The sequence below is a fragment of the Carassius auratus genome, unplaced genomic scaffold, assembly GCF_003368295.1.
Source record: "Carassius auratus strain Wakin unplaced genomic scaffold, ASM336829v1 scaf_tig00217745, whole genome shotgun sequence".
Classification (NCBI taxonomy): Eukaryota; Metazoa; Chordata; class Actinopteri; order Cypriniformes; family Cyprinidae; genus Carassius; species Carassius auratus.
In genome coordinates this window covers 10,001-22,004 of record NW_020529223.1, presented here as the reverse complement: position 1 = coordinate 22,004, position 12,004 = coordinate 10,001, and the positions used below count along the sequence as shown (strand labels likewise).

Genomic DNA, 12,004 nt, shown 5'->3' with positions numbered 1-12,004 from the left:
AAAATTCAGAGATTGGGCATTGTCTCTTTTTTTTTTTGTTTTTTTTTTTTTTTTTTTGCAAGATTATTATATAATTCGTGAAAAATATCCAAAAATTTAAAGCACCTGGTATTCCCAGGCAGTCCCATCCATGTACTAACCTGCCCAAACCTGCTTATATTCAGAGATCGGGCATTGACTCTATTTTTTGCCAAATTTATTATATACTAAGTGAAAAAATTCCAAAAGCTTTAAGCACCTGGTATTCCTATGCGGTCTTTCAACCAAGTACTAACCATACATTAACCTGCTAAGATTAAGAGATTGGGCATTGTCTCTTTTTTTTTTTTTTTTTTTTTTTGCAAGATTATTATATAATTCGTGAAAAATATCCAAAAATTTAAAGCACCTGGTATTCCCCAGGCAGTCTCCATCAAATGTACTAACACTGTGGCCCAACCTAGCTAATATCATTCAGAGATCGGGCATTGACTCTATTTTGTGCAAAATTATTATATACTAAGTGAAAAATTTTCAAAAAAAAAAAAACAAGCTTACAGTAAACCTGGTATTTCCCAGGCGGTCTCCCATCACAAGTATAACCAGGCCCAAACTGCTTAAACTTACCGAGATCAGACGAGATCGGGCCATTGCAGGCTGGTAATGGCCGTAAGCGAAGACTGCTGCATAAAGAAGCGCTATTTAAGAACGATCAGCCAAATCTACTCGCCAGTACATTTATATAAGTAGCGAAAGAAAACCCAAAAGCTTAAAAGCACCTGCCTATTCCTTGGCGGTCCCCTCTCATCCAAGTACTAACTAGACCTAAACCTGCTAAAATTCAGAGATCGGGCATTGACTCTTTTTTTCTGTTTTTGCAAGATTATTATATAATTCGTGAAAAATATCCAAAATTTAAAGCACCTGGTATTCCCAGGCAGTCTCTCATCCATGTACTAACCTGGCCCAAACCCTGCTTATATTCAGAGATCTGGCATTGACTCTTTTTTCTTTTTTTGCAAGATTATTATATAATTCGTCGAAAAATATCCAAAAATTTAAAGCACCTGGTATTCCCAGGCAGTCTCTCATCCATGTACTAACCTGGCCCAAACCTGCTTATATTCAGAGATCGGCATTGACTCTATTTTTTGCCAAATTTATTATATACTTAGTGAAGAAATTCCAAAAAGCTTAAAGCACCTGGTATTCCTTGGCGGTCTCTCATTCAAGTACTAACCAGACCTTAACCTGCTAAGATTCAGAGATCGGGCATTGACTCTTTTTTTTTTTTTTTTGCAAGATTATTATATAATTCGTGAAAAATATCCAAAAATTTAAAAGCACCTGGTATTCCCAGGCAGTCTCTCATCCATGTACTAACCTGGCCCAAACCTGCTTATATTCCAGAGATCGGGCATTGACTCTATTTTTTGCCAAATTTATTATATACTAAGTGAAAAAATTCCAAAAATTTAAAGCACCTGGTATTCCCAGGCAGTCTCCCATCCATGTACTAACCTGGCCCAAACCTGCTTATATTCAGAGATCGGGCATTGACTCTATTTTTTGCCAAATTTATTATATACTAAGTGAAGAAATTCCAAAAGCTTAAAGCACCTGGTATTCCTTGGCGGTCTCTCATTCAAGTACTAACCAGACCTTAACCTGCTAAGATTCAGAGATCGGGCATTGTCTCTTTTTTTTTTTTTTTTTGCAAGATTATTATATAATTCGTGAAAAATATCCAAAAATTTAAAGCACCTGGTATTCCCAGGCAGTCTCCCATCCATGTACTAACCTGGCCCAAACCTGCTTATATTCAGAGATCGGGCATTGACTCTATTTTTTGGCAAAATTATTATATACTAAGTGAAAAATTTCCAAAAAGCTTACAGTACCTGGTATTCCCAGGTGGTCTCCCATCCAAGTACTAACCAGGCCCAAACCTGCTTAGCTTCCGAGATCAGACGAGATCAGGCATAGCCAGGCTGGTATGTCCGTAAGCGAAGACTGCTGCAAAGAGAATGCTATTTAAAGATCAGCCAATCTACTCGCCAGTACATTATATAAGTAGGAAAGAAAACCCAAAAACTTAAAGCACCTAGTATTCCTAGGCGGTCTCTCATCCAAGTACTAACCATACCTAAACCTGCTAAAATTCAGAGATTGGGCATTGTCTCTTTTTTTTTTTTTTTTTTTTTTTTTTGCAAGATTATTATATAATTCGTGAAAAATATCCAAAAAATTTAAAGCACCTGGTATTCCCAGGCAGTCTCCCATCCATGTACTAACCTGGCCCAAACCTGCTTATATTCAGAGATCGGGCATTGACTCTATTTTTTGCCAAATTTATTATATACTAAGTGAAAAAATTCCAAAAGCTTTAAGCACCTGGTATTCCTATGCGGTCTTTCAACCAAGTACTAACCATACATTAACCTGCTAAGATTAAGAGATTGGGCATTGTCTCTTTTTTTTTTTGTTTTTTTTTTTGCAAGATTATTATATAATTCGTGAAAAATATCCAAAAATTTAAAGCACCTGGTATTCCCAGGCAGTCTCCCATCAATGTACTAACCTGGCCCAAACCTGCTTATATTCAGAGATCGGGCATTGACTCTATTTTTTGCTAAATTATTATATACTAAGTGAAAAATTTTCAAAAAAAAAAAAAAAGCTTACAGTACCTGGTATTCCCAGGCGGTCTCCCATCCAAGTACTAACCAGGCCCAAACCTGCTTAACTTCCGAGATCAGACGAGATCAGGCATAGCCAGGCTGGTATGTCCGTAAGCGAAGACTGCTGCAAAGAGAATGCTATTTAAAGATCAGCCAATCTACTCGCCAGTACATTATATAAGTAGGAAAGAAAACCCAAAAACTTAAAGCACCTAGTATTCCTAGGCGGTCTCTCATCCAAGTACTAACCAGACCTAAACCTGCTAAAATTTAGAGATCGGGCATTGACTCTATTTTTTGCCAAATTTATTATATACTAAGTGAAAAAATTCCAAAAGCTTTAAGCACCTGGTATTCCTAGGCGGTCTTTCAACCAAGTACTAACCATACATTAACCTGCTAAGATTAAGAGATTGGGCATTGTCTCTTTTTTTTTTTTTTTTTCAAGATTATTATATAATTCGTGAAAAATATCCAAAAATTTAAAGCACCTGGTATTCCCAGGCTGCAGTGTTAATTTTGACACGAAATTTTAATTTAGTTTTAGTCTTAGTCTTTTGACTATAATTCTTTTTAGTTTTAGTCAAGTTTTAGTCATCTGATTTGTTTTAATTTTAGTCTTATTTTAGTCGACTAAAATTGCTTGGTATTTTAGTCGACTAAAATTGCTTGGTATTTTAGTCGACTAAAATTGCTTGGTATTTTAGTCGACTAAAATAAGACTAAAATCAATAACAGATTTACTAGACAATATTTTACAGCTGGTATAGGAAACAAACTTTACCAAAATATATAAAACACAAATTCAACTTTATTTCAACACAACTGTGTCTTTATTTCGATTCAAAAGCTTTTATGCAGCAACAAACACTGTCATGATAATGTAAACAATAACTAGCTGCCAATTGACCATCAATAAAAGAAAAATAAAGTTAGGTCCAGGACCTTAAAGTTTACAGCTGAGCTGAACAATAAGTGCATACATTTAAAGTAAATATTTAATAAGTTGGCAGCTAGGTGGATAAAAAAAAGTAACAAGATTTTATAAGGTATTCATTTGTCTAGCAATATTGTATGTTTTAAATACTACAATATTGCTAGATTTGTATGTATAATGATAGGATGTGAACATTCATGTTTCACATGACTAATATAGAAATATTTGTGATATTGTCAACAAGTAGAACATTATAAAATATACTAAACATTAGTATTAATCAAATGTATTTATCATGATATTACGTATTAGTATTGTGCTCGCATCTAATTTGAAGAAGGGGCTATTTTACAGTACTTTTCAGTTCGTAATATTTAATGCTACAACATCTACGCACTGCACTATTCCAATTTTGCTTAGCTCAATAAACAAAAGAACATCGTTGTGAAATTACATTTGAGAAAATGTCCGGGTGGCTCGTCTGTAAATGTCTTTTCAAATTGGTTGTGTTCTTGCCACGAATGAGCGCTCTGCGTGCTTTACACTTTGTTTTGTTCGTCGTCAAACGTGAAGTGAGCTGTGGACATTTTGTCGCTCTTTTAGACAGTAGGGACTTTAAGCAACAGCTGCGAATGGAACGGCTACAGCGACCGGAAGTTTGCCGTCACACCGCTGTAGCCAAGAACGTAAAAGTCACTAAGCAACGGTAAAACAGAACAGCGCAACGCAGCATTAATTCATTTATTGAGATCCAAAAAAATATATAATTTAAAAAAGCAAGAGAAGGATTGCTTTTGGCGTTAAATGACAATCTTTTGTCAGATGAGGAGTTTTTAATATTGTATGATGTAAATAAGTCTAAAAACATAACATTTATTTACCTAACTTCTCACGTTGTAGCGACTCTGGCAAATCAGCTGTTCTCCCGTAGTAGACCGTTAAATTAGAACGTCACAAAGTAGCAGTTAAATTCGCGCAGGCGCAATACAACGCCAGAATGGCGTTGCCGTTCCACCAGAGGCTGTTGCTTAAAGTCCCTATCACCTCTTCGAATGCCGACTTCCCGGGAGCTCATAAAAACTGAAAACCTTCGCTTCACGTCTCAATAAGTCAGGCTCTGATTGGTTCTCTTCTCTCATGCAGTCTGTTCTGTTTTGCCGGTTCTTTTGCTCATTCCTCGCATCTCTCCCGTCTGCTGTTTTGATTTTCGTCACAGTCTATTTTCGTCTCGTCCTTTATTCGTTGACGATAATGTCAATCAATTTAGTCATAGTTTTAGTCTCCATCAGTGCCTTCTATTTTAGTTTTCGTTTCGTTTTCGTCAGCAAAAATATATTCGTGACGAAAATAATGACGAAAATATTTAGTCAACGAAATTAACAGTGCCAGGCTGTCTCCCATCCATGTACTAACCTGGCCCAAACCTGCTTATATTCAGAGATCGGGCATTGACTCTATTTTTTGGCAAAATTATTACATACTAAGTCAAAAATTTCCAAAATGCTTAAAGCACCTGGTATTCCCAGGCGGTCTCCCATCCAAGTACTAACCAGGCCCAAACCTGCTTAGCTTCCGAGATCAGACGAGATCGGGCATAGCCAGGCTGGTATGGCCGTAAGCGAAGACTGCTGCAAAGAGAATGCTATTTAAAGATCAGCCAATCTACTCGCCAGTACATTATATAAGTAGGAAAGAAAACCCAAAAGCTTAAAGCACCTAGTATTCCTAGGCGGTCTCTCATCCAAGAACTAACCAGACCTAAACCTGCTAAAATTTAGAGATCGGGCATTGACTCTATTTTTTGCCAAATTTATTATATACTAAGTGAAAAAATTCCAAAAGCTTTAAGCACCTGGTATTCCTAGGCGGTCTTTCAACCAAGTACTAACCAGACCTAAACCTGCTAAGATTCAGAGATCGGGCATTGACTCTTTTTTTTTTTTTTTGCAAGATTATTATATAATTCGTGAAAAATATCCAAAAATTTAAAGCACCTGGTATTCCCAGGCAGTCTGCCATCCATGTACTAACCTGGCCCAAAAATGCTTATATTCAGAGATCGGGCATTGACTCTTTTTTCTTTTTTTGCAAGATTATTATATAATTCGTGAAAAATATCCAAAAATTTAAAGCACCTGGTATTCCCAGGCAGTCTCTCATCCATGTACTAACCTGGCCCAAACCTGCTTATATTCAGAGATCGGGCATTGACTCTATTTTTTGCCAAATTTATTATATACTAAGTGAAAAAATTCCAAAAATTTAAAGCACCTGGTATTCCCAGGCAGTCTCCTATCCATGTACTAACCTGGCCCAAACCTGCTTATATTCAGAGATCGGGCATTGACTCTATTTTTTGCCAAATTTATTATATACTAAGTGAAGAAATTCCAAAAGCTTAAAGCACCTGGTATTCCTTGGCGGTCTCTCATTCTAGTACTAACCAGACCTTAACCTGCTAAGATTCAGAGATCGGGCATTGACTCTTTTTTTTTTTTTTTTTTGCAAGATTATTATATAATTCGTGAAAAATATCCAAAAATTTAAAGCACCTGGTATTCCCAGGCAGTCTCCCATCCATGTACTAACCTGGCCCAAACCTGCTTATATTCAGAGATCGGGCATTGACTCTATTTTTTGGCAAAATTATTATATACTAAGTGAAAATTTCCAAAAAGCATACAGTACCTGGTATTCCCAGGCGGTCTCCCATCCAAGTACTAACCAGGCCCAAACCTGCTTAACTTCCGAGATCAGACGAGATCGGGCATTGCCAGGCTGGTATGGCCGTAAGCGAAGACTGCTGCAAAGAGAAGGCTATTTAAAGATCAGCCAATCTACTCGCCAGTACATTATATAAGTAGGAAAGAAAACCCAAAAGCTTAAAGCACCTGCTATTCCTTGGCGGTCTCTCATCCAAGTACTAACTAGACCTAAACCTGCTAAAATTCAGAGATCGGGCATTGACTCTTTTTTCTGTTTTTGCAAGATTATTATATAATTTGTGAAAAATATCCAAAAATTTAAAGCACCTGGTATTCCCAGGCAGTCTCTCATCCATGTACTAACCTGGCCCAAACCTGCTTATATTCAGAGATTGGGCATTGACTCTATTTTTTGCCAAATTTATTATATACTAAGTGAAAAAATTCCAAAAAATTTAAAGCACCTGGTATTCCCAGGCAGTCTCCCATCCATGTACTAACCTGGCCCAAACCTGCTTATATTCAGAGATCGGGCATTGACTCTATTTTTTAGCAAAATTATTATATACTAAGTGAAAAATTTCCAAAAAGCTTACAGTACCTGGTATTCCCAGGCGGTCTCCCATCCAAGTACTAACCAGGCCCAAACCTGCTTAACTTCCGAGATCAGACGAGATCGGGCATTGCCAGGCTGGTATGGCCGTAAGCGAAGACTGCTGCAAAGAGAAGGCTATTTAAAGATCAGCCAATCTACTCGCCAGTACATTATATAAGTAGGAAAGAAAACCCAAAAGCTTAAAGCACCTGCTATTCCTTGGCGGTCTCTCATCCAAGTACTAACTAGACCTAAACCTGCTAAAATTCAGAGATCGGGCATTGACTCTTTTTTCTGTTTTTGCAAGATTATTATATAATTCATGAAAAATATCCAAAAATTTAAAGCACCTGGTATTCCCAGGCAGTCTCTCATCCATGTACTAACCTGGCCCAAACCTGCTTATATTCAGAGATTGGGCATTGACTCTATTTTTTGCCAAATTTATTATATACTAAGTGAAAAAATTCCAAAAATTTAAAGCACCTGGTATTCCCAGGCAGTCTCCCATCCATGTACTAACCTGGCCCAAACCTGCTTATATTCAGAGATCGGGCATTGACTCTATTTTTTCCAAATTTATTATATACTTAGTGAAGAAATTCCAAAAGCTTAAAGCACCTGGTATTCCTTGGCGGTCTCTCATTCAAGTACTAACCAGACCTTAACCTGCTAAGATTCAGAGATCGGGCATTGACTCTATTTTTTAGCAAAATTATTATATACTAAGTGAAAAATTTCCAAAAAGCTTACAGTACCTGGTATTCCCAGGCGGTCTCCCATCCAAGTACTAACCAGGCCCAAACCTGCTTAACTTCCGAGATCAGACGAGATCGGGCATTGCCAGGCTGGTATGGCCGTAAGCGAAGACTGCTGCAAAGAGAAGGCTATTTAAAGATCAGCCAATCTACTCGCCAGTACATTATATAAGTAGGAAAGAAAACCCAAAAGCTTAAAGCACCTGCTATTCCTTGGCGGTCTCTCATCCAAGTACTAACTAGACCTAAACCTGCTAAAATTCAGAGATCGGGCATTGACTCTTTTTTCTGTTTTTGCAAGATTATTATATAATTCGTGAAAAATATCCAAAAATTTAAAGCACCTGGTATTCCCAGGCAGTCTCTCATCCATGTACTAACCTGGCCCAAACCTGCTTATATTCAGAGATTGGGCATTGACTCTATTTTTTGTCAAATTTATTATATACTAAGTGAAAAAATTCCAAAAATTTAAAGCACCTGGTATTCCCAGGCAGTCTCCCATCCATGTACTAACCTGGCCCAAACCTGCTTATATTCAGAGATCGGGCATTGACTCTATTTTTTGCCAAATTTATTATATACTTAGTGAAGAAATTCCAAAAGCTTAAAGCACCTGGTATTCCTTGGCGGTCTCTCATTCAAGTACTAACCAGACCTTAACCTGCTAAGATTCAGAGATCGGGCATTGACTCTTTTTTTTTTTTTTTTTTTGCAAGATTATTATATAATTAGTGAAAAATATCCAAAAATTTAAAGCACCTGGTATTCCCAGGCAGTCTCCCATCCATGTACTAACCTGGCCCAAACCTGCTTATATTCAGAGATCGGGCATTGACTCTATTTTTTAGCAAAATTATTATATACTAAGTGAAAAATTTCCAAAAAGCTTACAGTACCTGGTATTCCCAGGCGGTCTCCCATCCAAGTACTAACCAGGCCCAAACCTGCTTAACTTCCGAGATCAGACGAGATCGGGCATTGCCTTTTTTTTTTTTTCTCTTTTTTATTGAAATTCACAAATTTACAGTTCAGTTTCAATTGTTCACATTAAACAACATAATCATTTCATTTTTCTTTTTTTTTTTTTTACCTTCATAACATAATTTTTACCAGTTATACAAAACCTCTTTTCTCTCTCCTTCTTTTATGAATTTGTTTCCAGTTACAAAGAATTCCTTCACATCATCTCCCCCATATTTATAGCACATTTCAATATCTCTTGTCATTATTGCTTTGAACAAGTCTTTTATTTTGACTTTTCTCCCTTCAAAGTGTGCATAATTCCGTCTAAGTACAACAGCTAATCTGGCGTGGCTTAGAACATAATTGATAAACCAAAAGTCTATTGCTGTCGTCTTCTGAAACACTCCAAATAAAAATATTTTTCCCCATCCCTCCTCCAAATTCACATCCTCAAAACAATTATTTTTTAATAGACTTTTTAAGAAAACAAAAAAATCTTTTAATTCATCACATTGCAAAAAATAATGCAAAAAAGTCTCATGTTCCTTGTTACATACATCACACATCACATTATTAGCATTATTTATTTTGTTTAGTACTACATTTGTATAGATTCTATTGTGTCTTATTAAGAAGTCATTATTTTCACATTCTATAGTATTGTATTTTATGTCCATATTTGACCATATTTTCTTTACATCCAAGTCTTCAAACACCCTACTCCATACTTTTTCAGATGCTGGCACTTTTATTTGATCCATTATAAACAGGTCATAGACTTTCTTTACGCTAATGCTTTTTATATTATATTTTTCCCCGTCTTTCATTATGTACATCTCAGGCAAATCCTGTTGTTTTTTCTTTACACAACTTTTTTCTATAACATTCACCCATTTCGATGGTAGACTTGCTTTAATTCTTTCATATATATTTTCCACCTTTACTCTGCTCTCCATGCCATCCAACTCACACACGGAGTCATATATACAGTTATTTCTAAGAAAACCTGGAATAACTTCATATATAATATCTTTCACTTGCCTTATTCCGGCTTCTAAGAATTTGGGCTCATACAATGTTTTATTGTTGTGTTTAAATTTATCATTTAAAAACAATGGCAAATTTATAAATGTGTGCACCTCTGTGCAATCATATTCTACTTTTGGCAGGAATTGCCTCCATGCCTCCATCACCTCCCTGTATATGTCTGGCATTCCCACAGTCATTGACTGCTTAAAGCCCATATACCACCCATACTCTCCCATTCTTCCAACATCATCAATATATTTCTTTAAAAATTCTCTCCAACCAAACTCCCATCTTCCTTCCATATATTTTTTAACAGTTTTTATTCTTATTGCCAACTTTTTTGTTTCTAAATCAATCAGCTTTAGTCCACCTTCCTGTTTCCTCGCCACTAATGTTTTTTGTGCAATTTTCACTCCCTTCCCTTCCCATATAAAATCATGTACAATTTTATTTAACTCATTCATCACCCACTCAGGCATTTCAATTACACTCATTACATATACACATACCGACAGCATAAGATTATTAACCACAATTATTTTCCCTTTTATCCTTAATTTTCTTCCTTTCCATGCAATACAAACTGTTCTTATCTTATTTATCACTCCAGCCCATGTTATATCCCTTGCCTCCTTTGAATCTACCCCTAAATATACACCCAACACTTTCATGTACTTTTCCTCAACCCTCACACCTACATCAGATCTTTCTACTTCTCCTATATACATTATTTCAGATTTTTCTCTATTTATTTTCGCCCCTGATGCCTTTCCATATTTTTCCACCAACTCTAAAACCTTTCCCACACTGCTTATTTCCCTTACTGTCACTGTTGTGTCATCGGCATACTGGTTAATTATACACTTCCCTCCATATGGCAACTCAATTCCTCTTATTCTCTTGTCTCTCTTAATTAATGATGCCAAAGGTTCCACAGAAAGGGCGTATAACAAAGCGGATAGCGGGCAGCCTTGCCGCACTGACCTTCCCACATCAAATGTATCTGTCAATATTCCGTTCACCTTTACACAGCTTCTTGCACTTCCATACAATCTCCTCACCCATCCTACCATTCTCTCCCCAAAACCAAACTTTTCCAAGACCTTAAATAAAAACTTGTGTTCGACCCTATCAAAGGCCTTGTTCCAGTCTATCCCCAACACTATCCCACCCTTCCCATCCCTCTTCATATACTCAATCACATCTCTGATTGTTCCAATTGTATCTGCTATATCTCTTCCAGGAATGCTGTAGCTTTGTGTTGGCTGAATAATATCTCCGATTACTCTTTTCATCCTGTTTGCCAAAACTTTGGTGAGTATTTTGTAGTCTGTGTTTAACAAGCTAATCGGCCTATAATTTTCTAAATCTAATTTATTCCCCTTCTTAAAAACTAGTGTTATCACTCCCTCTACCATTTTACTCTGTATTATTTCTGTTCTCTCCATTCCTTTATATACTTCCACTAAAATTGGTGCTACATCATTTTTATATAATTTGTACCATTCTGTCCCTATCCCATCACTTCCTGGGCTTTTCCCACTTCTTAAACCTTCTATTGCAGCTATAACCTCTTCTTCCTCTATCTCTCTATCACACCATCCCTTTTCTTCTTCCCCTAGCTCCCTCTCTACACACTTCAATACGTCCTCTATACTTGCCTCATCCACACATCCTCTCATATACAACTCACCATAAAACTCTTGCACCCTCTCCAATATATCTACATAGTCTGTTATTATCTCTCTCTTTTTTGAATATATTTCATGGATATATGTCTTACCTTGCCTTCTTTTTTCTAAACCCAGGAAATACCCTGTGCACTTTTCTCCTTCCAGTGCATATTTCGCCTTACTCCTTAAAATTGCTCCTTTGCATTTTTCTTTCTCATATCTCTCTAACCTCATATTTGCTTCTATATACTTTTCCATGCAATATCCTTCTTCATCATCTACTCTGCTGAGTTCTATCCTCACTTGCTCTCTAAGCTCCCTTTCCTCTTTCATCATCCTCTCTTTTCTTTTCTTACTATACCTTATGCTTAAAGCTTTAATTTTATGTTTTACCTCCTCCCATCTCTTACCAATGTCATTATTAAATTCATCTTCCTCCAAGCATTCCTCCAACCACTGATTTTCCTGAAGTAGTAACACTTTTATCTGTTGTCTATACTCCTCTTCTTCAATATACACTGCATTTAGTATCCACATCCCTCCACCCACCTCTCTCCTTCCGACTTTGATCCTAAACCTAACCCCATCATGATCACTAAAGTTATTCTGCTGATGTCTTATTTCATCAATGTAACTTATGGTATCTCCCTGCACTATCACTAAATCAATCCTACTCTGCTT

General features: G+C 36.6%; 6 non-coding genes across 6 annotated transcripts; all 6 read right to left on the bottom strand.

Moving 5' to 3' along the window:
• Window positions 1–1,868: 1,868 nt before the first annotated feature.
• On the bottom strand, window positions 1,869–1,987 carry LOC113102654 (5S ribosomal RNA). Its single transcript, XR_003291041.1, has one exon. It is a non-coding gene; the product is annotated as a 5S ribosomal RNA (ribosomal RNA).
• A 670-nt stretch (window positions 1,988–2,657) lies between these two features.
• On the bottom strand, window positions 2,658–2,776 carry LOC113102652 (5S ribosomal RNA). Its single transcript, XR_003291039.1, has one exon. It is a non-coding gene; the product is annotated as a 5S ribosomal RNA (ribosomal RNA).
• Window positions 2,777–5,098: 2,322 nt separating this feature from the next.
• On the bottom strand, window positions 5,099–5,217 carry LOC113102653 (5S ribosomal RNA). Its single transcript, XR_003291040.1, has one exon. It is a non-coding gene; the product is annotated as a 5S ribosomal RNA (ribosomal RNA).
• Window positions 5,218–6,273: 1,056 nt separating this feature from the next.
• LOC113102651 (5S ribosomal RNA) lies at window positions 6,274–6,392 on the bottom strand. The gene has a single exon (XR_003291038.1). It is a non-coding gene; the product is annotated as a 5S ribosomal RNA (ribosomal RNA).
• A 499-nt stretch (window positions 6,393–6,891) lies between these two features.
• On the bottom strand, window positions 6,892–7,010 carry LOC113102662 (5S ribosomal RNA). Its single transcript, XR_003291048.1, has one exon. It is a non-coding gene; the product is annotated as a 5S ribosomal RNA (ribosomal RNA).
• A 633-nt stretch (window positions 7,011–7,643) lies between these two features.
• LOC113102661 (5S ribosomal RNA) lies at window positions 7,644–7,762 on the bottom strand. Its single transcript, XR_003291047.1, has one exon. It is a non-coding gene; the product is annotated as a 5S ribosomal RNA (ribosomal RNA).
• Window positions 7,763–12,004: the final 4,242 nt, after the last annotated feature.